Source organism: Lissotriton vulgaris, chromosome 3_2, assembly GCF_964263255.1.
Source record: "Lissotriton vulgaris chromosome 3_2, aLisVul1.2, whole genome shotgun sequence".
Taxonomy (NCBI): Eukaryota; Metazoa; Chordata; class Amphibia; order Caudata; family Salamandridae; genus Lissotriton; species Lissotriton vulgaris.
The window spans coordinates 259,549,764-259,577,566 of NC_141690.1; the positions used below are offsets into that span (position 1 = coordinate 259,549,764).

Genomic DNA, 27,803 nt, shown 5'->3' on the forward strand with positions numbered 1-27,803 from the left:
TGGTTCGTATTGGATCATGAACCTGGTCGTCGGCGGGGAACCATTCAACGTCTCGACTTGTGCTCGGCAGTTCGATGTCAGCTAGCTCCGGACTCTCCTCCTCGGAAACCTCTTCAGCTGCGCTGCCTTCAGCTCCAGTCGCGTTTTCTCCAGTTACCCGCTTTGTGTGGCTGGCGTGGATCCACTTCGGTACACCAGCACACTTTACAGCAGTTGTAGTGACGAGGATCACTTGTCGTGGCTTTCCCCACCTTGGTTTCAGGCAACTGCTCCGGGTGTGTTTCTTTAACGCCACCCAATCTCCTGGTTGCAGTTTATGTGCTGGAGTCTTTGGCCACTCGTCTTCTGTCTCTCCAATCTGCTGAGAGAGAGAACGCACTTGGTCACCCAGCTGCTTGCAGTATTCTAATACCATATCATCAGAAATGCTTAGCAGTTTGTGTCCGGGTACCCATGCCTGTCGCATCACTCTTCCCATCAACACTTCATGGGGACTTAGGCCAGTTTTTCTGTTCGGGATACTTCTCAAACTCATCAGCACAAGGGGTAAAGCCTCTATCCAGTTCATCTTTGTGGAATCACACATTTTTGCCAATCTGGATTTCAGGGTGCCATTTATTTGCTCCACTACCCCAGAAGCCTCTGGACGGTAGGCACAGTGCAGTCTTTGCTTCATTTTGAATGCTTTACAGAGTTCTTCTAGGACATCGTTGGCAAAATGCCCACCTTGGTCCGTTTCGATTGTCTCGGGAATTCCGTACCTAGGTATCAACTCCCTGAGCAATAACTTGGCTGTAGTTAGGGCATCATTTTTCTTTGCGGGATATGCTTCCACCCACCGGGAGAACAGGCAAACTATGACTAAGATGTATCTATACCCTTGACACCTAGGCATTGTTATAAAGTCTGCCTGCATTCGGATTAAGGGACCTACTGCCTTTCCGATATTACTCTGTTCTACCACAGTCCTTTTTCCTGCATTGAATTGCTGACACACTAGGCACCTCTGGCAAAGCTTTTCCGCCTGGTTCCTGAACTTTGAATTACAGAACACCTTGTCAAACACCCGACACATTGCGTCCCTTCCCATATGTGTTGGTTCATGTATCATTCTGACCATGGGGTCTATCAGGCTGTCAGGCAATACAGGCACCTCAGTCGAGTTTACCACCACACCATCATCTCTCAATTTGCATCCCTCTGCTGCCCACCTTCCTTTCTCTTGCCTGTCTGTTGCTTGTTGCAAATCCTTTAATTCTTCCCACGTTGACACATTCTCAAACAACATAAGTTGGCAGCTGGTTCCACCCCACAACGCAATTTGGAGGGACATTTGGTATCGGGCACAAAACTGGGCAATTTGGTCAGCGTACCTATTACCGGCTGTCACATCGTCATTTCCTGATCGGTGAGCCGCACACTTGACCACAGCCAATTCTTTGGGCAATTGGATGGCTTCCAGTAAGTTATGCACCACTTTTCCATTTCTGATAGGGGTGCCTGAGGAAGTCATGAATTCTCTTTGCAACCACAATTGGCCGAAGTCATGAACAACCCCGTAACAGTACTGGCTGTCGGTGTAAACAGTTATTCTCTTGTTCTTACCCCTCTTACATGCTCTGGTTAACGCGATGAGCTCTGCCACTTGTGCAGATTTCACCTGGCTCAGGTAAGATGCTTCTATGGTTTCCGTCAATGTGACCACAGCATAGGCAGCACACAGACCCCTGCTCTCATGTCTCAAACATGAGCCGTCCACGAACATTGTCTTATCCCCATCAAGTAATGGTATTTCACGGATGTCCGGACGGGGCTTAGTACTGAACTCAGTTAAATCGATGCAATTATGTTCCCCTTCCTCTTCAACTTCTACATCCAGAGGAACAGGTAACAATGTCGCAGGGTTTAGGACATTGCACCGGGAAATGGTCACATTTTCAGCACCAATCAAAATTCTCTCATACTTAGTCAGCCGACTAGGTGTGAGGTACTGGGTCTTAGTTCTAGTCAGTAGGATTACAACAGAATGAGGAACATATACAGTGACGTGATTTCCCATGACAATGTTCTCACTCTGTTCCAGACTGACGCAAGTAGCAGCAACTGCTTTCAGGCATCCAGGTAATCCAGCAGCCACCGGATCTAGGGTGGCCGAAAAATAGGCCACCGGTCGTCTAATTAATCCGTGCTCCTGGGTCAGGACTGAAAGAGCACAATTTTCTCTTGTGTCACAGAATAGCTCAAAGGGCTTAGAGTAATCAGGCATACCCAATGCAGGAGCAGTACATAGACAGTTTCTCAAAGTTACCCAAGCGTTCATGCTTTCACTGTCCCAACTGACGGGGTCTTCTACTCCTTTCTTTGTCATTTTTATCAGGGGTCTTGCTAGAGCCGCAAATCCTACAATCCATTGTCTGCAGTAACCCACAACTCCTAAGAACATTCTCACCTCTTTCTGTGTTCTGGGCAGTTCCATTGCTTTAATTATTTTGATTCTTTCTGTAGTAACTTTCCTGATTCCTTTTTCTATCTGGTGCCCCAGATACTTCACTGAGTTTTTACAAAATTGTAACTTGTCAGGTGACACTTTATGTCCTCCTTTTCCTAGGTGATTCAGCAAGGCAATTGTGTCAGTGACACAGTCCGTCTGGGTTTTAGATGCCACTAACAGGTCATCTATGTACTGTACCAAAACAGACTCTCTTGGCAGCACTAGGGTTTCAAGGCACTTTTTTAGTATCTGGTTGAAAATCGATGGACTTTCGGTGTACCCCTGGGGGACACGATTCCAGACATAGATATGACTGTCAAATTCAAAACTGAAAAGGAACTTGCTTTCTGGATGCAATGGGATGGAAAAGAATGCATGGCACAGGTCGATGACAGTGAACCATTCTGCATTCCAGGGAATCTGATATAGTATCACTGCAGGGTTAGGCACCACAGGACAGCAAGGCACAACAATCTGGTTTACCTTGCGCAAATCTTGCACCACCCGGTATTTCCCACTAGGCTTTTTGATCCCAATGATAGGTGAATTACAGGGACTGCTCATCACTTCCTCTATTATTTCTGCTTCGAGCAGCCTGGTAATCTCAGTCGCTACTCCTGCTTTTACTTCTGCACTCATTTTGTACTGTCTCGTTTTGGGGTATACAGCATTTGTTTTTATTGCTATTTTAACTGGGTCCACATTTGCCATTAAGCCTACACCTTTTCCGGTGAAATCCCACACTTCTGGAACTACTCTTAACTGGAGCTCTTCAGGTAAATCCTCAACTGTTAAAGGTTTGATATTAGAATCTTGTCTGACCAACATCAGCTTGTACAAACCATCTTCATCGGGGGTCTGAATTTCGACGCCCTTTGGTGTGCAATAGATGGTACAATGCATCTTGCACAACAAATCACATCCTAGCAGATTCACAGGACTGGAATCACAGACCACAAATCTGTGCATTTCTTTGAAATTTCCTATAGAAACTTCCATTGGTTCAGTTACTGGAGTACTTATTATTTGATTGGAAACACCCACTACTTGGATCGCTTCTCCCGAGAGGGGTAGGTTAGGAACATCCACTGTTCTCACAGTAGATCTAGTAGCACCAGTGTCCAACAGAAAGGTGACGTCTTTTCCTTCAACCTTTCCTTCAATGTATGGTCCAGTCTGGTCTACCGGTAAGGAGGCGCCAAGTACGCACTCCTCATCCTCCCCTCTCAGGCCCCGTCAATCTTGATCTTCACGGAGGAAGGTATCATTTAACAAATACTGTGGAATGATGGCATCTCTTTCATTCTCGATTTCCCATACTTCCGCCCTCTCATTCTGCTGACCCTGATTCTTAAAATTTTGTCTAGGAGCGCGAGGTACTGGAGGTAATTTTACCTGTTGCTGGTTCTTTCTTGTCCCCTCTTTCGGCACCTGTGGATTTAAACCATTTACAGGGGCATTACCGGCCTGCAGGTGTGGACACTCGTCTCTCCAATGCCCTATCTGGCCGCACCCATGGCACGGAAACTTCTTCATGGCCTCTTCCCGACTCATTTTAACTCGGGGCTTCCCTCCTCCCCCAGCAGTGGCATTCTGAGCATTATTACTAGAAGTCAATTTACTTAACTGTTTTTCCTGCTGTTCAGCTAATTTCACCTGTGCCCACATTACCTTTTCTTTGAGAGCCTTCTTTTTATTTTCGATTTCATCTTCGCAGTATTTTGCATACTTCAGGACATCATCTATGGGTTTTCCCTGCCAACTGATTTTATTATCTCGAATCCATTGTGATATTTCAGGTCTTAATCCTAGCACAAATCTGTAACTGAAATGGGTCATGTCTTTCATGTCTACATTATCGACTCCACTGTAAGTCTTGAATACTTGCAATAACCTTTCATAAAAGGAATGGACAGTTTCATCACGTTCTTGGGTGGTTCTATCTATTCTAGTCCAATCTGTCTCTTTTGCGGGCACCTTTTTCTTCAGGTACTGTATGACCTGATTGTAGGAAGGTACATCCTGACTATGGTTGCCCCCAACTTTTTGCCCTGTGTTTTAGCTGGTTTTGGACATAGTCGACCTGGGGCCCTGCCAATCAGGACCCCAGGCCTACTGCTCTCTCTTTAAAATGGATTCCATGTACCCTAGGTACATTTCCAATTGGTACTGGGCCCCCTTATCAGACCCTGTAACTCAGGGCATAGGTGTACCCAGGGCCGCCAGGGGCTGCAGCATGTATTATGCCACCCCTGGCTGGCCTCCTAAATTTGACACAACTGGCTGCATGACAGCTGGGGCGAAGTCGTGTAAGCACCCTTCGCTTTAGGTATAGTAGTTCTATATCTAACCATACAATGGACACCCGAGTTCCTATCAGTCACTCCTATGGCAGGCCTTAACAATCCTGAAGGCAGAGTGCGTGGGCTCGTGTGAGCTAGGCTCAGGCCCGAGCCGAGCCCGGTTGCAGCTTGCGGAATCAAGACCCAATGGCTGTTCCATGATAACGCGTACCACATCGGTAACTTCGGTGTCGCGTTATCAAGACATGTCGAGTAAGGTGTCATACGAATCGGGATGCTGCCCTCTCACCAACACTGGCGACGAGGTTAGCATTCCGCCCTTCTAGAGGGACACGACATGTACGTAACTGTGAACCCCGGTTAAAGTTAACTAAAGCCTCAGCTCCACAAAATGGGTGCTGCCACCACAGACACGAGTCTGACCTCCTGCTGCTGGGAGTCCTTCCAGCGAGGAGAGCTTGGACAAAGGGTTTCCTGCCAAGGGCGGTGTTCGCACCGTCCCAGACAGGGTTTGTGTATTCTGGGTAGGTAGGGCTTTTGCGAGAAGGTGACTGCGGAGTGGCACCCCGGTGCTCACTACGCATCTGCCGGTCAGAACCAGTTCCAGGGGCGCCAGCCCTGGCCTGGGGAAAGTCCGGCAGGGGAGAGGGGTGTAACTACCTCCCTTCCTGGTCCCACCCTTAGGGCAGGACCTAGTCATGTACCCACCCCTTTCTTTAGAATAAAGGCCGGAGCGGGGACCCTTCCAAATTAGATCATCTTTGAATCAAGAATACTTTCTACGAAAGGACTTCAAGACTCTTCTCAAGATTTCTCCCTTGTGACTAAGGAGTAGTCACCCTGCATCAGCGGGCACCATCTAAGAACTCTGCGGTTTGCTGTAAGTCCTTCCTCAAGGAATCCGACGGCCCAGCTCGACGAGAACCGGCTTCCCTGGCACCTCTGACCTCTACCCACGTCATCAGCTCAGCTGTGATCTGTGGGTGCGACGAGACCTTGAGGGACCGGCCATCATCAGAACCTGCACGCTCTTAAACCAGCACGACCATCGAGGTAACTCTCTGGTGAGTGCTCTGGGGTCCGAGAAGCCCCGACCCTGAGCCGCTCCAGCACCGAAGTGCAGTCTCCCAGCATCTCCACGATCTGCGTGGGGCCCTTCTGCTCGCTGCTCAGCACGTTGTCTGGTCACTAGCCGCTGGCTTGTGCCCTTCTGTGACGACATCCGACAATCAACACTGCTGGTCTGGTTGCTCCAGACTGGCCCTTGCTTCCATCTTTGCGAGAAGCACCCCGGACCCTCCTGGTCCACTCAAGACGCCATCTTAGGCCCACCACGTGGCCCTGAGATCTGCCAAGGCTTGTTGCCCCATCCTGGGCCCAGCGACGCCGACAGCATCATCCTTCGTGGGACAGCTCGCACCTCCACCGTGGTCGCCGACAACGCCTCCTGGTCCGTGAGACTGCAGAGCCTAGCGTCGCCCACTCACCTGGTCGAGGTGACGGCCAACCGGTGCCATCCTGGTACCCTCTGACTACTGGCTAGTAGTACGAACTTGGTCCCCTCTGCTTTCAGGTATCAACAATCTCTGATCCAGGCTTGGATCTCTACGAACTATTCATCACTGGTCGCCGGCCAGCAACTCCTTTTCTTCCGGCTCCTGGCTCGTCAGCGAAGACCCCGACGCCTGTAAGACTTGTGCAGCCGCAGCCCTCGTGGCTAGGTAACTCGGCATTTCGGTACCTGCATAGCCTCTTTACTCTAGGGTCCCGAGTCCCTCGCTTCCGACTTGCCTTATCGGGTCAGCCCGAGACCTTAAACTTTCCGTGTCCTTGGACACTTGTTTTAATTGTGCACTTGAAGTATTTTCCTAAGAGATTTGGTTTGTGCTTAGTACCCTGTCCTCATAAAGAGTACAGGGCTGTTGTGATTCTTAATAAATATACTGTTTATTTTCATAACACTTGTGTGGTGTCCTTTCACTGGGTGTTCAAGGGGTACATGTGTGGTAAACAGCTGGCTTAACGCGCCCTCTCGAGTCTTTAGCCTTAGACTGCTCGTATCCACGCTACTAGGATAGCTGGTCTATAGGTTGACTTACAACCAAACACCATAAGGGTCGTTGGAACGATACCTAGCGGTCGCTAGAATAGCGAACGTTGCATATCGGGCCAACTTCTCACATTGGTGAGCAGCGGTTGGGATTTGAGCTTGCTGTTGTTTACCACACGTATCCTAAGAATATCTTGTTGAAAGATCGCATAAGTACTGTTAGTACATATAACCAAAGCTTAGAATACTCTGAGTTCTACTGAACCAGCTGTTGCAGCTCCTCAAGGCTTAGCACACCTTGGCTGCAACTCTTAGCAAGGGAACAGTAGGTAAACACGTAGTGTAGGTAGGTGCATCACTTACACCACACTAGAAACAGTATGTCGGACAAAGGAGGAAACTCTGAGTCTCCCCTTGTGTCAGTTGACCCTCCACAGGTCATCCCTTCAAGATATACTGTGCTGAGCTTCAAGGAGTTAAGACAGGTGTGTCACTCCCGGAAGATCAAGCAGGGGTCTAACCCCACCACGTCCTTTCTGATTGGTCTCTTGGAGACTTATGATGCCAGAAAAGCTGAGACCCGTCTTAGCTCTTCTAATCCAGAAGGAGACATGCCTCCCCTCGAGGGAACCAGAGACGATCCTGACCTCATCCACCTCGCAACTGAGAACGAAGATGTGGATGATGATGAGGATGAGGATCCCTCTGGGGATGAGGCAGATAAGGGACAGGTAGAAGTCGTCAGACTAAGCAGGTCCAACTTAAGCAAACATGATAGCGGTACTGGGGGACCCTGGGGCCACTATCAGGTCAGCTTAACATTGGGAATGGACGAGCCCGATCTCTGTCAAGAGACTCTGGCAGATCCCTTCAAACCAATGGCTCTCGCAACTCTTCGCAAAGAGGGATGACGTCCCCTCAGCGGAGAGTGTACGAAGCTAAGGAAAGGGCAGCTAATCTGAGGATTGAAAGGGAAGAACTTGCCCTGGCCAAAGAGAGGCTTGCCTTTGCTAGAGAGCAACAGTTAAGTGGGGCAGTCCCCACTGGTGGCAGCATTGTACCTAGCAATAGGGAAAGGAGTTTTGATACGAAACACCTTGGGAAGATAGTGCCCCCCTTTAAACAAGGGGACGACATCCACAAATGGATTACTGCTTTGAAGAGGGCCTGCACTGTGCAAGGTGTTCCCCAGAGTCAGTGGGCAGCTATCTTGTGGCTCTCCTTTGAAGGTAAAGGAAGAGACAAGCTCCTCACCACAAGGGTGGAGGATGCTAACGATTACCAAGTCTTGAAAAATACACTCGTTGAAGGGTTCGGCCTAAGCACTGAGCAGTACAGGGTGCTGTTCAGGGATACCCAGAAAACGCAGTCTCAAGATTGGACTGACTTTGTTGATTGTGCCACTAAGGCTTTTGAAGGCTGGCTACTGGGTAGTAAGGTTACTGATTTCAAAGGATTGTATAATCTAATTATGAGGGAGCAAATCTTAAATAATTGTCAGAACCAGTTATTACATCAGCACCTGGTAGACTCTGATCTGACCTCTCCACAGGAATTGGGTAAGAGGGCAGACAAATGGGTCAGAACCAGGGTTAGGCCTAAAAACCAGGGTGGTGACCAGAAAAAGGAATCAACCAAGCCTCAAGAGAAGGGTGGGGATAAATCCACAGAGAAGACTTCCCAAGGGCCCCAAAACTCCAACAAGGGTGGTGGGTCCCAGAACACTCCTTCAGAACAGAAGAAACCTTATTGCCATACCTGTAAACAGGTGGGCCATTACAAAAGTGATGCCAAGTGCCCTAAAAATAGCAATAAGGAAAACATACCCCCAAGTAACACTCCCAGACCTCCTGTTACCACTAGTGGTAATCCCCCAGGTGGTGGGAGTGCCCCCAAGAATGTGGTGGGCATTACTTTGGGCAATCAGGAGGACTATGGCATAGCCAGGTTCCCTGACCACACTCTTGTCTGTGAGACTGGCATGGGGTTTGCCAACTTCACTACTGGACCCCACATTCTGGGGAAGTATAGACAAGAAGTTTTAGTGAATGGTCAGAAAGTTGAGGCATTCAGAGACACAGGGGCCAGCCTCACCATGGTGAGTGACCATCTGGTCCCCTCTGCTCAACTGACCCCTGGTTTTACTTATCAGGTGACAGACATTCATGGAGTGAAGAGAAGGCATCCCATGGCAGTAGTCAAGCTCAGCTGGGGTAATGTCACAGGGCCCATGAGAGTGGCAGTGACAGATAACCTACCTGTAGATTGCTTACTGGGGAATGACCTGGAACTCTCAGCATGGGCTGAGGTGGAGCAAGAAACTCACTCCAGAATGATAGGCCTATCCAGACAGGTTAGTGGGGCAGTAATAGCTACAGCCCCAGTCCAAGCATCATTCCACCCTGAAAAGGTTGGACGGGCAGTGGTAGCCCCTGCCCAGGCTCAGACAGACTTTTCAGAACAGGATAGGAGGGCTGTGACAGTCACAGCCCAAACACAGACTGAGTGCCCTCCTGAACAGGTTGGCAAGGTTGAAATGGTCTCAGCCTCTACTCAGACAGATAGTGAGGTTGTGAAGCCTGAAACAATGGATCACTCCACTCAAACAGAGAGCATTGAGGAGGAAGAAGAGTCTTTCCCCTCCCAGACACTAGGTGGGAGCCAGCCTCCTCAGGGAACTGACTCTACCCCTGTTGAAGGAACTGCCCCAGAGGTAGTCAGGCCTAGCCTGGCAGTGCCCCTGATGGCAGTGGACCCTTCCCAGGTGGGACCCAGTCTGGAGCAGGTAACCTGCACCTCTCTACCCTGTCTCAGTCAGCCCAGGGCTGAAGAGATCAGGGAGGCCAGTGGTGGACCCCAAAGGGCCCCCTGTCCAAAAGAACCCCTTAATCAGCAGATTAGGATCACTGAAGCTGGTAAACCTAGCCAAGTGAAAATAGAACAGACTCCTGAGGGATCCCCCTTAAAAGTAGTTAGGGAACTCCCACAGCTGGACACTGTTGGGCACAGCCAAACATGGGGCCTAAAAACCCCAGACCTGACCTGTCCCTCCAGTAAGCCAGACAGAGGGACTCAGCCTCCAGCTTTAGGTAGCCAGAGGCCTACCCTGAGAGCTCAGTGCATCTCAGCTAAAGAAAGAAAGGCACACAGGATGGATGGTGATTGGAGGAAGTTGAGCCCAAAGGTAGAGGAGCCTCACTTCAGTACTCCATCCCAGCATCAGCCTTCGTCTTTCCCAAGACACACCAGAGACAGAGATTCCCTATGGTGGAGACCCTCAGATACCCTTAGGGTGAGGGGTTGCCTAGTGGACCATGACACAGGGGGAAACCAAGCCAGAGCTGGTCCTTCCTTATATGGCCACTTAGGTAATAGAGGCTTACCTGGACAAGGATAGCCTTATCTCCTTTCGTTTGGGGGGGGGTTGTGTAGGAAGGTACATCCTGACTATGGTTGCCCCCAACTTTTTGCCCTGTGTTTTAGCTGGTTTTGGACATAGTCGACCTGGGGCCCTGCCAATCAGGACCCCAGGCCTACTGCTCTCTCTTTAAAATGGATTCCATGTACCCAAGGTACATTTCCAATTGGTACTGGGCCCCCTTATCAGACCCTGTAACTCAGGGCATAGGTGTACCCAGGGCCGCCAGGGGCTGCAGCATGTATTATGCCACCCCTGGCTGGCCTCCTAAATTTGACACAACTGGCTGCATGACAGCTGGGGCGAAGTCGTGTAAGCACCCTTCGCTTTAGGTATAGTAGTTCTATATCTAACCATACAATGGACACCCGAGTTCCTATCAGTCACTCCTATGGCAGGCCTTAACAATCCTGAAGGCAGAGTGCGTGGGCTCGTGTGAGCTAGGCTCAGGCCCGAGCCGAGCCCGGTTGCAGCTTGCGGAATCAAGACCCAATGGCTGTTCCATGATAACGCGTACCACATCGGTAACTTCGGTGTCGCGTTATCAAGACATGTCGAGTAAGGTGTCATACGAATCGGGATGCTGCCCTCTCACCAACACTGGCGACGAGGTTAGCATTCCGCCCTTCTAGAGGGACACGACATGTACGTAACTGTGAACCCCGGTTAAAGTTAACTAAAGCCTCAGCTCCACAAAATGGGTGCTGCCACCACAGACACGAGTCTGACCTCCTGCTGCTGGGAGTCCTTCCAGCGAGGAGAGCTTGGACAAAGGGTTTCCTGCCAAGGGCGGTGTTCGCACCGTCCCAGACAGGGTTTGTGTATTCTGGGTAGGTAGGGCTTTTGCGAGAAGGTGACTGCGGAGTGGCACCCCGGTGCTCACTACGCATCTGCCGGTCAGAACCAGTTCCAGGGGCGCCAGCCCTGGCCTGGGGAAAGTCCGGCAGGGGAGAGGGGTGTAACTACCTCCCTTCCTGGTCCCACCCTTAGGGCAGGACCTAGTCATGTACCCACCCCTTTCTTTAGAATAAAGGCCGGAGCGGGGACCCTTCCAAATTAGATCATCTTTGAATCAAGAATACTTTCTACGAAAGGACTTCAAGACTCTTCTCAAGATTTCTCCCTTGTGACTAAGGAGTAGTCACCCTGCATCAGCGGGCACCATCTAAGAACTCTGCGGTTTGCTGTAAGTCCTTCCTCAAGGAATCCGACGGCCCAGCTCGACGAGAACCGGCTTCCCTGGCACCTCTGACCTCTACCCACGTCATCAGCTCAGCTGTGATCTGTGGGTGCGACGAGACCTCGAGGGACCGGCCATCATCAGAACCTGCACGCTCTTAAACCAGCACGACCATCGAGGTAACTCTCTGGTGAGTGCTCTGGGGTCCGAGAAGCCCCGACCCTGAGCCGCTCCAGCACCGAAGTGCAGTCTCCCAGCATCTCCACGATCTGCGTGGGGCCCTTCTGCTCGCTGCTCAGCACGTTGTCTGGTCACTAGCCGCTGGCTTGTGCCCTTCTGTGACGACATCCGACAATCAACACTGCTGGTCTGGTTGCTCCAGACTGGCCCTTGCTTCCATCTTTGCGAGAAGCACCCCGGACCCTCCTGGTCCACTCAAGACGCCATCTTAGGCCCACCACGTGGCCCTGAGATCTGCCAAGGCTTGTTGCCCCATCCTGGGCCCAGCGACGCCAACAGCATCATCCTTCGTGGGACAGCTCGCACCTCCACCGTGGTCGCTGACAACGCCTCCTGGTCCGTGAGACTGCAGAGCCTAGCGTCGCCCACTCACCTGGTCGAGGTGACGGCCAACCGGTGCCATCCTGGTACCCTCTGACTACTGGCTAGTAGTACGAACTTGGTCCCCTCTGCTTTCAGGTATCAACAATCTCTGATCCAGGCTTGGATCTCTACGAACTATTCATCACTGGTCGCCGGCCAGCAACTCCTTTTCTTCCGGCTCCTGGCTCGTCAGCGAAGACCCCGACGCCTGTAAGACTTGTGCAGCCGCAGCCCTCGTGGCTAGGTAACTCGGCATTTCGGTGCCTGCATAGCCTCTTTACTCTAGGGTCCCGAGTCCCTCGCTTCCGACTTGCCTTATCGGGTCAGCCCGAGACCTTAAACTTTCCGTGTCCTTGGACACTTGTTTTAATTGTGCACTTGAAGTATTTTCCTAAGAGATTTGGTTTGTGCTTAGTACCCTGTCCTCATAAAGAGTACAGGGCTGTTGTGATTCTTAATAAATATACTGTTTATTTTCATAACACTTGTGTGGTGTCCTTTCACTGGGTGTTCAAGGGGTACATGTGTGGTAAACAGCTGGCTTAACGCGCCCTCTCGAGTCTTTAGCCTTAGACTGCTCGTATCCACGCTACTAGGATAGCTGGTCTATAGGTTGACTTACAACCAAACACCATAAGGGTCGTTGGAACGATACATAGCGGTCGCTAGAATAGCGAACGTTGCATATCGGGCCAACTTCTCACACTGATCATACTTCCTCATTACCACAGGTGAGGGAGCTCCGGTTTTCTCATGTCTGGGATATTCATCATTGGGCCAATTAATTTCTATTTTACATTCGGTCCATAGGTCTACAGGGACCACAATGTCGAAAAACCCATCCAGGTCTTTCAAGAGACATTTCTGAACTTTTATGAAGCGTTCTACCTGCCTGTACCAATCAACTGGTTTCTCCCGTAATTTTGGAAAGTCATTAGTAAATGACACAATATCCTGTCGGGACCAAGGGACATGTACATATTTTCCTCCTGGGACCTCTCTCATGGGGCACAATTTTTCTGTCGGCTTTACTTCTTTTAACACGAATTCTGAAGCCTGTGACTTAGCCCTGCTGTCTTCCTTTTTCTTTGCCCACCGGGTTCTCCATTTTCCCACCTCTCCCCACTTCTGCAAGAGCTTCAACAATTCCTTTATCTGGATCTGTTTTCCCACCACATTCAAGCTTTCTAAATCCTTGTCTGAAAAGTCTACTCTGTAAGGTTTCTGAAGGATTTTGGAGCGACTGACATCGATTCCCATTTCTGAGGCTGTATCCATTATCCTTTCATGGAGCAACCTAGCATTTCGGGTAAGATTTTTGCTGATAAACAGTAACTCTTCTTCACTGTACGAGCTTAGGCGCTCAACTCCTACATTTCCAGCCATCATTTCTTCTATTTCTATTCTCAATTTATATATCTCTAATGCTTTCGGTTGGGGAGTGGCCTCCTTCTCCAACTCCTTGGTCCATCTGTCTAATTCTTCTGGGGATACTACGGTGGCACTCCTAACCCCAGATGCACCTTCAATCAACACCTCTTTCGGTCTAGTCTGACTTCTTGCCCCCGACATACTAGTCCTAGGCTCTCTAATGGGCAAGTCCATCAGGACCACAGATTCACACTCACTCTCTTGATCATCATCTATGAATACTTCCTTCCTCGGGGAGGGATGCTAGGAGTAGGCAGTATTGGGGAGATAACAGGAGGACGAGGACTAGCCAGGTCATCTCTATACAGTGGAATAGCTGGACCAATAGTTACTGGAATAGTCAGGGAATCAGGATGGGGATGTATCTGGGCAATGGTTCGAACTAAATCATCTCGCTGTCTAGCCAGGGCTTCTTTCTCCTTCTCTCGTAAAGCCTTTTCTGCAGAGTGGTCGTGCAATACCTGAGGTACTAAGGGAGGATAAATACTTGGAGCAGTCGGAGTGACCAATCGAGGTGGATCTTCTCCGAACGGCTGATAATTTGGGACCGTACATTTCGGTCTGCAAAACCCATCCCCACTACTGACTTTACTGTCTGTACCCGTTCCATCTGTATCACTATCCCTCTGACATCTGGGATACTTTGAAAAAGGGTTTGGAGAATGCACAGGTTCTGATTCTGCAACATAGGGAGGTGGATTTTTCATCAACAGATCTTCTAGGTGCTCATCCTCTGAGTCCCCCACGGGCATTAAATGATGGGTCTTTTCTTTACTTTTTCCTTTCCCCTCTGCTAACACCCCCATCATTGGGAACAGTCCTTCAGTTATCATGGTTTGCCTCCACTGTTTCATTTTCTGCTCTTTGGTCTGTGCTTGAACCCTCGGATACCATTTACTTACTCCCTTGTCCATCCGGGGTCTATCTCGCTCTAGAGCCTCAATCTCCCATTCTTCCAGGGCTTCGTACTGGGTCAACCTAGGTCTAGGATGTAATTCATTCATGCGGGTCCTTAAGTTAAACAGAATCCGACCATTAAATGTACCTTCAACAGGGAATGCTAGGACTCCGTCATCTGCAGTATACTTTGCCCAGTTTTCTAACCAGACACAGGTGTGGTACGCTTTATCAAACATCATGAAAGAGGCAGGGGTATTTGGCGGGGGAATGAGCACGCCTTCCCTCGTTCTAATGGGCTTGTCAGTTTTGAAAAAATTCTTTATTTTATCAGAGAAAGACATTTTCCTTTTTACTCCATACATCTTGTGCGGTCTACCTCGTATAAGCTGTTCCTTATGAAATCCTAGGTACTTTGGATTCGGTATGAAATCTGGATACCACATGCAACTTTCCAGACTCGCTTCTAACTCGGCTTGATTAATTTTGTTTACCTTTGTGCTTCCAATGCTAGTGCGACTTTTATTCCGTAATACCCAATCAACTCAGAGAACACAAAGATCCTTAACCAATGGGTGCGCGGCCTTTCCGCAAGACAGAGTCTCACGCTTCGGCACTCACCCCTCCTTCACAAATTCAGCTCCACTACACACCCGCTGTTTTGACCAATACCAGCGCGGCACGGAGTGACGTCAGAGCAGCTTTCCGACCGACTCCCTCCTTCACAAGGTAACGGAAACTTTTTACTCTCCCTAAAGTGCGAATGCAGATTTTAGTCAACAACACGCAACGTTTGCCACTATGTCTGAGTGTTCTAAAGAGATAAAAGAATTTTCTTTCACTGCTAGTAAACCACTTCTGTCTACTTTTCATTCACTCCGGATAGACTTCTTTGCCTAACCTTTTACATACGTAAAATAGAACCTGTTATTCCCCTGACTTATCCACTTCTTCCTGGGATATATACTAAGTCAGGCTTTCACCAGCGGACTAATTTACTTACCATTCAAGCCTCGGAGACCCTACTACTTCTTCCGTATGCGACCCTTACTAGGTGATATCGCAATGAAAGTTTTATAAAAGGACTCGTAGCTATCATTTACTTCAGATGCAAACAAAAGGTCCTAATTAGTGCTTCCAGTTATCCTTAACCCTGCACTAATGACTCAAACCAGTGACTTCAACAGCTAACCGGATTCTGCTCACCGTTAGCTAAATACTTCCCCGGGGATTCGGACTACACTGAACATTTACAAACAATTTTTCGGTTAATATAACATTTATAGCAGTAATGCAAAATCATGTACATTTACATATAAATCTTTAAAACATTTCAAACTATTTGAACCAATACAGTAGAAAATCAGCAGCACATTTTATTTTCACGGTTTGTTTATCAACTATCCTGTCTACCTAATCTAACTAGTCCAAACCATCCTCTGGTTACCAGAAAATTACTGATAGAGCGCGCAGTCCACCCGGGGCACCGAGATTACCAATTTCTTACACGCACTGGGCCCTGGCGTGCAGATTTAGATACAACAATGACATTTGGGTGAACCGGGTGATGATTACTTTAGTTTCTCCTCCTGCACGCTTCTATGAGCAATTAAGGTTTGGTTTCACCTCTGCTTACCATGCACCTGACTTACCACAGGCACAATTCTTATGACAGATCTGGAGCTATCAGGGAAATAGTAGACAGGGCCTAGGAACAATACTCTTTATAATCAGTACATACTTATCCACAATTTCTGTAAAATGACCACAGACACCTGAGGATGTTCAAAGCTTTATATAGAAGTTCAAAGAGAGTATGACAAGGCAATAAGTGATATGCAGAGTAATGCGTCAAACATCAAAATCAAAACCATTAGGTAACTATGAATTAACACTAGGACCATTGAGTATATGGGAAGACTAAAGGTAGGAGTTTAGAACAGAGCTAGTCACTGCAACTTTATTCTAGGACACAGGACATGGATGGGACCTAGAACATGTACTTAACCTAAGTGCTTTAAACTATTCTTACTAAGTTCACCGCAATCATACTAAAGGAAAGGGAAAAATTGGAACATACTAATAAAATATAACAGTTTGGCAATTCTCTAAAGGTGGGGAGAGAAGTGGAACAATTCTAATAAACAATCGCATATAACTTGCTTTAAAGGTGATAGAGCAATATCACAGGCAAGAGTGCTTTATTAAGAAAATGGAGAGAGAGAGATAGAGAGTGAGGGAGAGAGACGCAAACCCACAGACTGATAATTACCTAGTTCAGAATGAAGACCAACCCTGGCCACGGGTCAGTTGGAAGGGCGGGGACAAGGACCCTCAGAAAAGGAATGCCAAAGTGCGAGCAGGTACAGCTCACGGGCAGTCAGGACAGGATACCCCTCAGGATTTGGGATCAGGACTGGGCTCACCAAGGTACGACCAACACCCACAGCTTCGGAAGCAACGCCTGCGTTACCCCTCTCTGCAAGTAATCCGCCAGTAACCCCGATTGGGTTTTTCGAATTTCCCAGCAAAGTGCTTCGCCAGCACTTAGGATTATTTCCACCCCTTAGGAGTTTGTGGAAAGTATGGACAGAGTGCTCCGCAGCACTTTAGATTGAGCACCTATAGAGTTCGTAGGGTCAGTGACAGGTCTGCTACTCGGACAAGTCGGACAATTTTCCTAAGCTAAACTAGGGCAGTTATACTATTTTGGGGTCCCTCAGACCACCCACTAATGTTGCAAGTGACAGTTTCCCACATTCTGATTGGTTAGGAGAGGTGGTGCGGTCATTACCACCTCCTAGAATTCGACTTTCCCATCCTAAATATTAAAATTTTGCTACCCGCCCCTTGGGTTCACGTTCCCATGCATAGGCATACAGCAGCATAGTAAAGTTCACAATAGGTAGCAACAGAATTGCTTCTTCCAAGGTGAGATTTGGTCTTCCCAGAGAGTTTCTCAGGCGCATTTTGCTTCAGGAGCCAGCTGGCTTGTCTCAGCTTCTGCGCAGTAGAGTTTTTCTCTGGTCACATGTCGAAGCCCAGCAGAGCCTCAAGTATGGCTCCGCTCCCGATTTCCCAGCCCCAGAGACGCGGTACATGAAAAGTAAGCGAGAACAAATTAATATCACATATAAAATGATCACACTGTATACCATGATGAAATTCTAAACATCCCTTATTTTATAATGACTATAGCATTACTGTTTAGTGCGAAAAGACAGATAGGCTGAAGCAGCGGTAGCAAGCGGAGAGCGTGGTGAGAGACAAGCGGCCATTTTTGCATCAGTGCGCATGAGCAATACAATCCCTCCAGAATGCGAGTGCGTCACATCACATGGGTATGACCGACGCATGCGCAGACTGAATTTCAGCGAAGCAGCCGTTCTTTTAGTGCAAGCTTTGTTAGTATGGGAAAGACAAACAAGCAAGCATCCTGGGGACACCCGCGTGTTTGGAGAAACGCTTAATAAATGACGAACAACTGGTTTAGTATGATTATACATTTAGGCAAGGGTTTTGTATGTGAGCAAGGCGCTTTACATGCGAATCCTTGCCCCATCAACATGGAGACATGGAGCTGTGATCAGTAGAGACGCTCCTGTGAACTGATGTAGCGAGGCCTGTATTGCATAACATGTGCCACCACTACACTGCACAGAGGAGATTACCAATGGTGGGGCGCACATATCCACATCACAGGCCGTAGGAGGTGGCGCTGCCCATACACTGTGGAGGGTGAGGCCACTGAGCCATACTGAATTTGTGTGGCGGGAGGGCTGCAGCTTCACGCCTAAGGGAGCCCTGTTGCATCACCTGCATTGGGAGGTTCCCAAGTGGAGCCCAGGCTTGTGAAATCCCACCTAGCTGCGGCTTCTGCTGGCTGAGTCACAGATTTGGAGAGGGTGCGGTGGATTGAGTCCAGTGTCGATGTCCAGGTGAGGAAAAGGTGGGACGGGGAGTGGAGGAGGCCTGGGGGTCATGTTGGACCTAGGACTAGCACCTGAGTGTAGTGCACACTGTGCCCTGAGCAATCCCTGCACTGTGGAGGACCCAAATTCCAGAAGACACTGCACAAGACTGGTGAGGGACTCCACTAACTGGCTCAAATTGCTGCTATCGGGGATTGGTGGCAGCAAGTGCCAGGGAAACAGCGGTCAGTTTGGGCCCAGACCCTTGGGGATGCAGCTTGATCTGCCATTACTCGCTGAACAACACGGAATCGGATCGCCACTGTACGATCGGAAGAGGCAACCGGGTGGTGCCGCCTTTCCTCGCTCCCTGTTAGTTTGTTTCTGGGTGTACTGGGGACTATCCCTTAGTGGACATGCTCCTCTCACAGTGCTGTGCCATCTGTTAGCTGCTGCTGCTGTCCCCATCTGCTGCTGCTGGTTCCTCTGGCCCAGATGTCAGGAGTTTGAGGCTCTCCTCCACCCGCAGGCTCCTGCCTGCACCTCATCCCTGGTGGTCCAGTGGCAGAGTGTTACTGCTCAACTGCTTGACTGCCCTCCTGTCCTTCTTCTCTGCTGTTTCTGACCCTCCTTCTGCTCTTCTCTGTTGCTTTTCTACCTTTGGCTTTGTATTTTTTTTCCTTCGCGTTGTTTGACTTTGTTTCTTCTGTGGGTTCTTTTGAGTTCCTTTTTCCCTGTCTTCTCCCTCATTGCCACTGCGATCCCCCGCAACCTCGCCCCTTCCAGTGTCCTTTCCCATGTTTCCCAGCTGTCCAGTTCACCCCCGCAGCACTACTTAATTGTGGCCTCTTGGCCTCCTTAAACACCGACTCCCAACGCACCCTAATCACAAGACTACACAACGCCGGCATCCATGACAATGCTTTGGACTAGATCCACTCCTTCCTCACAGGCTGGAACCAGTGAGTCAGACCACTGCCGTTCCTCTCAGAAAACATGGAGATCAGCTGTGAAGAACCACTGGGTTCCTCCCTGAGCCCCACCCTTTTCAACCTCTACCTGGCCCCCCTCGCAGCCATCATCAGGGGTTACGGACTCAACTTCGTCTACTATGCCGACGACACCTAGATGATCCTCTCCCTCACCAATGAACCCACAACCGCCAGAACTAAATTCCACACTGGAATGAAGGACGTTGCTCCCTGGATGAAAGACAGCTGCCTCAACTCAGCTCAACTTGGACAAGACCGTTTACTCATCCTGGGACCCACCCCTTCAGCCTGGAAGACTCCTGGTGGCCAGCTGCTCACGGATCTCCCCCCACACTAACGGACCACACACGTAACCTCAACATCATACTGGACTTGTCATTCATTATGAACCGCCAAATCAATGTAGTTCCCTCAGCCTGCTTCGACACGCTCTGCCTGCATCAAAAGACATTCAGATGGATCTCGACAGAGTCCAGAGAGACAGTCAGCCACGCATTCATCACCAGCAGACTCGACTGTGGCAATGCACTCAGCATCATCCAGAAACAGCTAAAGTTAGTACGGAATATCCAAAATGCTGCAGTCAAACTGGTCCTCGCTATACCCCACCACAGCCTCATCACGCAACACCTCAGACAACTCCACTGTCTCCCATTCAACAAGAGAGTCACTTTCAAACTCCTCAATCACGCCTGCGAAGCTCTACACGATGAAGGACCAGCGTACCTGAACACCGCCTCACATTCCAAGTACCCGCCAAACAACTCCGATCCTCCCAATTTGCTGTTGCCTCTGTCCCCAGGATCCACAAGACCAGAACAGGAGGAAGGTCGTTCTACTACCTCTCCGCCAATACCTGGAACACCCTGCCCCTGCACCTCAGGCAATCCGCGTCGCTGACACAATTCAGGAAGGACCTCAAGACCTGCTCTTCGAATTACCCTCCACCCAACCCGACTAGCAGCCCACCTCCCCCAGCGCCTTGAGACCCTCATGGGTGAGTACCCACGCTATCTAAGTCCCTGATTGATTGTTTGATTGATTTCCCTCTGTGCCGCCCGACCGAAGATTCTTGGCTAGCATACACCTGACTGGAGGAGAGGGGCCGGCTGACCACACTGCACCGCACCTTGTTGTCTGGTGCAACGATGGGCTGCCTTCAGACTGGGGCATCGTCGACATTTGCCAGCTTCTCTGTGTTGGTGAACCTAGCAGGTGGGGAACCCTGGCTGCCGGGACAGGTGACAGTGAACAACCTGAACTCCAAACTAGACTCTGTACTCGCAGTGGGTTCCTCCCTCGAACAAACAAGCACTTCTTTTGAGGACTACATAGACAAAATCACAGTCAACTTCATCCTGGAGCATGCAGATCATCACAAGCTGACATACAAGGTACATGACATTGAGCAGGAAATGGCCAAAGCCCCCTCCCCCAAGTAACCTGAGTGCAGCATTAGAGATGTAGTAGCTAATGGAGCATGTGAAGTCACTGGCAAGAACAGTGGAGGAGGCAACGGGCCTCTCCCAGCCTAACAACGTGAGGGTGTTGTGTCTGCCTGTGGGAGCAGAAGGGGCTGATGCAGCGGCATATACTGAGACATGGTTGTGTGACCTACTGCCAGCAGGTGCACTCTCCACATTCTTTGTTGTGGAGCAGGCCCATCGAGTGCCGGTGAGCCGCCCTCTGCGGGGACAGGTCCTAGACACTTTCTCTTCCGCCTTCTACGGGGATTGTGACGCTGTCCTGAGGGAGGTACCAAAGCTGGGGAGGTGAAAGTGGATAACGCCACAGTTCTTTTCTTCCCTGACTATGCCAGAGTGTGCAGAGGCAGAGCGTCTGGTCTCTAGTGGTTAAGCGGCACCTCAGAGAGTTGGGCATCAAATACTCCCTCCTCTACATGTAAAGGCTACGAGTGATCTCAGATGAAGACATACAAATCATTGACACCACTGAACAGGTGTGGTCCTGCTGCAATCTACTGGTCGCCAGGTGCTGTTGACAGGGGGTCAAGGATCTGCACAACAAGCTGTCATTTGTGGAGCCAGTCGTACTGGGAGGAGCAGGCATCCCCACTACAACTACAAACCACCCCCAATCTGCAGCAGGTTATACAAGAGAGGCAGAAGGCGCTGCATGCGGAGGCAACAATCTGCAATCGCACTCAGAGACAGGATCCCAACACTTCTCCTCAATGCTCCCCCAGCAACATGGGCTCCACTGGGACGCGCTCATTCAGTGGGGAGTCTGTGCAGGCCCCGGAAGTTACTCCTCAGACTGCAGATAACCTGATTTAATGTTGACTGGATGTCCATTTCTCCTCCTTTCATGGTTACAGAAAGGCCTGGAGAGTCTCTGGCTTTACGTGGTTACTGGTCTCCAGCTTCCTGTTGCTTAAGTTCCGATGTACCGAGGTCAGCACCTAGAGGGGATCAGGTCCAGGTGTCACCCAACGGGAATGGAGCAGTTGTTCAGGTGAGCGATGCACGTCAGGGGTGGAGCCGGTCTCCTTGATGCTCCGAGCTGCAATGACAGGAGGTCCATAGCATTGTTGACCTTGCCAAGGGTTAATTGTGGGAGTTCTTCTATTATCTAAGGGTCTCATCTATGAGGCCCTAGCGGCGCTCTTGTAACGCTGTGACGTCACTGGTTTGGCGTTCCATGGCGCAGTGTGCACAGCATGTTAACAAGGCCACGAAAATCCACTTTACGTGGCTTTTCATGGCCTTGTATATATGTGCCCCTTTCATGTATTAAACAGGTTTACGAGAAACCGTAAACCTTCTGAATGAATCTGAACTTAATACCATCCCAAGGGTGGCATATGGGAGGCACCCCAAGAATAAATGTTTTAATTTCTCCTCTTTTTTAAAAACTTTTTCTATATGTGCAGCATTCTGCAGCACACAGAGAAAGAGGAAATACCCAGGATTGAAAGGTTTTGTGCAGGTAGGTGTCCCTTCCTGCATAACATCAATCAACTCCGCAACACAGTCACCCTTGCACCATGGCGCAAGAGTGACTGCGTTGGAGCATGGCAGCTATTGTGCGCCAATGCAGGGGAAAAAGAAAAAGGGGGCTGCTTCATGAGAAAGTTTAACGCTGCCAGTGCATCATTTTCTTGATGTCTTTGCAGCTCGAATTTTGCACCACGTTGCGCCGTATTTACAAGGTAACACATCTAGGCATATGCGTGGCCTTGTGAAACCCTGTGCCACATTATACCAGCATCAGGTATGATGTATGCAGGGTGGGCGTTCCCACACTACAAAGCCTCATCGGAGTGGCACAGTGATATCAATCAGATTTCACTGTGACAATTCTGGGACGCCACTGCATCCAAACCTTACGCCAGCCTCATGGCAGGTGACCGAGTGATGCAGTGCCATAGAGATAGGCTGGCCCCATGCATTGCTGGAGTTGCGTCATGCTTGTGACAAAACTGCAGCAATGTGTGACTTTAGCGCCCACAGATACCTCAGGATTCCAGACGCATCTGTCATTGATTCCGACATGGAGAACCGTACAGAAAATTGACACTGCCATTGTGTCATAAGGAGGGTGCAGTGAAAAGTGTCCAATTGCTGTTTTATCGCACCGATGCGACGTGTTTCATGAATGGGGCCAGGAATACGCCCTATCTTATTGAAGGGGCTCATTCCTGACCTTTTGTTTTGGTGCAGGGCAGCGCATCAATATTCCTTGCAGCGCTGTCCAGCACCCAAACATCTAATGTGTGGACCCAATTTTTAGGCCAGCTATTTTCTGGTCTTAAAAAACTACATCTAATTTGAGTTAGCCGCAGTTTGGGGGCGTTATTGAGATACTGGAATTTCATTGTAAATATCGCAAAGTGGGTTTAGCAGCATTTTTTTTCACGGGAATGCCTAACTTGCATCTCATTTCCATTAAGTCCTGCTAACAGAAGTGGCGATCCTGAAAATTCATGTTTACGTTGGAAAAGTGCAGTTAGCAGCAACTTGTAAAAAATGCGATAGGAAAAAGCTGCCATAAAGTAAAAAATTTTTTGCTAAGGTGGTGTTAAGTTCTTGTAAATATGCCCCTTAGTGTCTTGATGAATGCTTTACATAACAAGCATTGGAAATGCAATAGGTCTCGCATTAGAAAAGTTGGAGCTATTGGTCTTGTAAATGACAAATATTTTATTTATTTGTTGGTTTTTAAAATAGCTAAATTGATAGCTTTGTCATTTACAACGCCAATAGTTATAACTTTCGCGAATGTGACACCTATAGCATTTGGAATGCAACATGTTTTGTATTTACGTGACATAGATGGCAGCTCTGGTCGTTAGGCCACATCTCTAGAGAGCAGGAGAGTGCAGCAGGTGTGAGAGGGTGAGTGGGTGTGTGAGGGTGTGTGAGGGTGAGGGTGTGGGTGTGTGAGGGTGAGTGAGGGTGTTTGAGGGTGTGTGAGGGTGAGTGAGGGTGTGTGAGGTGGTGAGGGTGAGGGTTAGGGGGTGTGAGGGTGAGGGTGAGAGGGTGACAGAGTGTGTGTGAGGGTGAGGGGATGAGGGTAAGGGTGTGTGAGGGAGAGGGGGTGATGGTGAGAGGGTGCGAGTGTGAGGGTGGGTGAGGGTGTGTGAGGGTGTGTGAGGGTGAGGGTGTGTGAGGCTGAGTGAGGGTGAGAGGGTTGTGAGGGGTGTGAGGGTGAGTGAGGGTGTGTGAGGATGAGGGGGTGAGGATGTGAAGGCGCGTTTGGCAGTGTATGTTTTAACGCTCGGAATATGATAATTAAACGGACTGCCAGCAGTCTGTGTGACAGGTAGCCATACTCCTACACCATTTTTCTTTGTTTGGCATTCCTCTGCGCATGTCTGCCTGCACGTGACCCACTAGGACAAAACAAATCTTTTAAACCAATGTACAATACAACACAATACCAGCAGGTACAGCCTGGATAGGTTAACATTTCAGTTAGGTTATTGGAGTCAGGTTTCACTGAAAGCAGTAGAGCGAGGTAGGTGATATGGAATTCTCGTTTAAGCCCCTTGCAAGTCATACTGTCATACACAAGCGTGCATTAGTTAAGCATTGCTACCTGTCTCTTTAAGCTGGTCTGTCATTCCCTGTAGCCTGAAAGTCATATGATGCATTTGTTGTCATGACAACAAGCCCTGCTTACTTAGCTATGCCGAGTAAAATCCATCGCAAGAAGCCAGCTTGTTAAACCTCACCATAGCAAATGGAAACGTTGAAAATGCGGTTTTAAAACAAATACTTCAAAATTCCATTTGTGAGGATATACGGGCTAGGTCATAAAAAAATAAAGACGGCACCATTTTGATTGCATAAATGCAAATGTGCTGTATTGTACTACTGCAGGTACCACTGTGAGTGTCTGCTGATGTTGCAGACATCGATCAGTCTATTTTCTGATAACGTTTAGAGTACTACACAAGCACGCATCCTTAACGCACATGGACACGTTTCTAGTCCACGAGCATCCACGCGGACCCCGAGAAGCGCCACTGCGTCTGGTTAAAAGGAAAAAAACGTAAGGATGGCATCTGTCTAAAAGAACTAATGTCTACAGTTCCACAAGGCCGGCTGTTCATTGCTGAAGCGCCCGCGAGGGAGCAGGCCAGCGCCAGCCCCGGCACGCGCGCGAGGACCTGTGAGGACATGTTTGCCATTGGCTGCGCTCGCACCTGAATGCCCTGTAGTTCTACCGGTGTCAATGCCGCGCGCTCCCCAAGGGAGTGTCGGAGCTCTTCACGCATGGAAGGCGGACTACTCAAGCGCATGCATTATCTAATGCAGCGCGAATTATTAAATAATGCGTAGCCTTCCTCAAGGAGGTTTGTTATTTAAATGAAGCAACATATTAATATTCACTACATCGAAAGGAATAACATAACATTAAATACTTACACAGTAGCAACCAGACAACACATGCACAAAAGATACAAACACATTTCCAAACAGAAACAAGCAGTGGGCCGGAAAGTGAAGGGTGCGGGGCGTCGGAGAACCTCGAAAGGAATAACATAACATTCAATACTTACTCAGTAGCAACCAGACAACACATGCACAAAAGATACAAACACATTTCCAAACAGAAACAAGCAGTGGGCCGGAAAGTGAAGGGTGCGGGGCGTCGGAGAACCTCGAGGAGGGAAGGCAGATAAGGGGAGGGGGGAGGAGAAATGCGACACGGCGGGCAGGGGAGGGGGCGGAGCGGGGAGAGGGAACAGACGGAGGGAAGCCAGATAAGGGGAGGGGGGAGGAGAAATGCGACACGGCGGGCAGGGGAGGGGGCGAGGGGGGAGGAGAAATGCGACGTGCGGATGAGGGAACTGATGTGCACGCGCTTTTAAGCTCAATGCGCATGCGCATTGAGCTTAAAAGTCACGGGCACTGCAAGGGATCGCCACGATTCCTTGCAAGTTGGTTCAAGAGTGGATAAGCCCCCATAGTCTCGCAAGCTCGATGCGCATGCGCATCGACAGGCGAGACCAAAAAACCTTGTCTGCGTTACATATTTAGAACTTACCTAAATTCCCATAGCCCAGGCCAATTGATAGGAAGGTCTTCAGACTTGCACTCATTCTTGGATCAAGACATCCTTTTACATTGATAATTTTCACATTTCCATTGCCCAGACTTACAGCATTCCAACATGTTTCATTGTAAGTGATATAAATAAAATATTTTACCTACAGATGTGTGGCTCCCAAGTAACTAACTTGCATGCCTAATCCAGACAACCAATAGGACCACTGTCATGCGAGGACACAGGCGAATACATGCAAGTCAGCCAGCAGATCCTCCATCTGTGCACAGTCTAGTTTGAAGGTGATGCCTGAAGATCCTATGCCCGGGGGGAGGGGATGGCAGGAGTTATTACCAATCTATATAAGAACATTGGAGATGTGCTGGCTGTAGGAAGGTGGATATCTGACTATGGTTACCCCCAAACTTTTTGCCTGGTGTTTAGCTGGTTTTTGACATAGTTGGCCTGGGATCCTGCTATTCAGGGCCCCAGGCTGATTGCTCTCTCCTTAAAATGGACTCCATGCACCTTAGGTGCATAACACAATTGGAACTGGTTCACCTTATTGGCCCCTGTAACAGTGTACCCTAGGTACCCAGGGCATAGGTGTTTCCAAGGCCTACCAGGGGCTGCAGCATGTATTGTGCCACCCCTGGCCTGGCCTCCATATTTGACACAACTGGCTGATCACTCAGCTGGGGTAAGTTGGTGTAATCACCTCTTACTTAGATATAGTATCCCTATATCTAACCCTAAACTGGACACATATGTTCCTATCAGCCACTCCTATGGAAGGCCTCATCAATCCTGGAGGCGGAGTGCTTGGAAATATGTGAGATGGTGCTCTAGCATGAGCTGAGCCTGTCTGCAGCTGTCGGGAACCACTCCCTAAGCTGTTCCGGGATATTGCCATACCATATACACTTATTATAATCCTCGTGGTTATATGCTATCTTTGGTTTGGCTTTATCAAAACATGTCGAGTAAGGTGTCATACGAATTGGAATACTATCCCCTCGACAGTTCTGTCGACGGGGATAGCATTCCACCCTTCTAGAGGGACACGACATGTGTGTAGCCTTAACCCCGGTTAAAGTTAACCAGAGCCTCAGCATCACAAAATGGATGCTGCCACCACAGACACGAGTCTGGCCTCCTGCTGCTGGGAGTCCTTCCAGCGAGGAAGGCCTGGACAAAGGGTTTCCTGCCTGGGGAGGTGCGAGCACCACCCCAGACAGGGTTTTGTGTATTGGGTAGGACAGGGCTGAAAAGAAACAGACATGCTCGGGGCACACAAGGTGTCCCCGTGCATAAGCCAGTCCAAACCGGTCCTGGGACTTTCCAGACCCAACCCTGGCGAGGAGCTGGACAAAGGAAAGGGGGTGTAACCGTCCCCCTTCCTGGTTCCTCCCAGAGGAGGGACCTAGTAGGTGATCCACCCCTCAGATTGGGAATAAGAGTGGGAGCAGTGCCATTGCACAGCAGATCATCCTGAATCAACATTACACGAAGAAGAAGACTGGACTTCGACATTCTGCTGCTCAGAAGACTGAAGAGAATCTCCCTTGTGGCCTAGGAGTGGCCACCCTGTGAAAGCAGGCACCAACCAGCAACTCGACGTCTGCTCGCCGCCTCCCGCCGGAGCCCGAGCCCAGAGCCTGACAAGACCCAGACTCCCAGACTTCTCACAGCCCGATCCACAGTCCCTGCAAAGAAGGGACCCGTGGAGGCACCGAGAGACGTGGGACCGGACCCCTTGGAAGACACCCAAAAAGCTGACAGCGCAGCAACCGAGGCACCCTTGACGTTGTGCTTTGGGAACTGAGACCCCCCACCACCGAGCAGTCCTTGCACCGAAGATCAGCCCCCCAGCATCTCCACGATCTGCGTGGGGCCCTTTTGCATTGTGCCACTCGACGCGACATCCCGGCCACTAGCCACATGGTCAGCGGCCATCTTGGCGACGAAACCGACGAACTGCACTGCGGGTCTGGTTGCTCCAGACTTGCCC

General features: G+C 49.5%; 1 protein-coding gene across 3 annotated transcripts in view; it reads left to right on the top strand.

Moving 5' to 3' along the window:
- The window catches only part of LOC147725634 (uncharacterized), a 387,879-nt gene that overhangs the window by 219,099 nt on the left and 140,977 nt on the right, over positions 1 to 27,803 (top strand). The window lies entirely within an intron of this gene.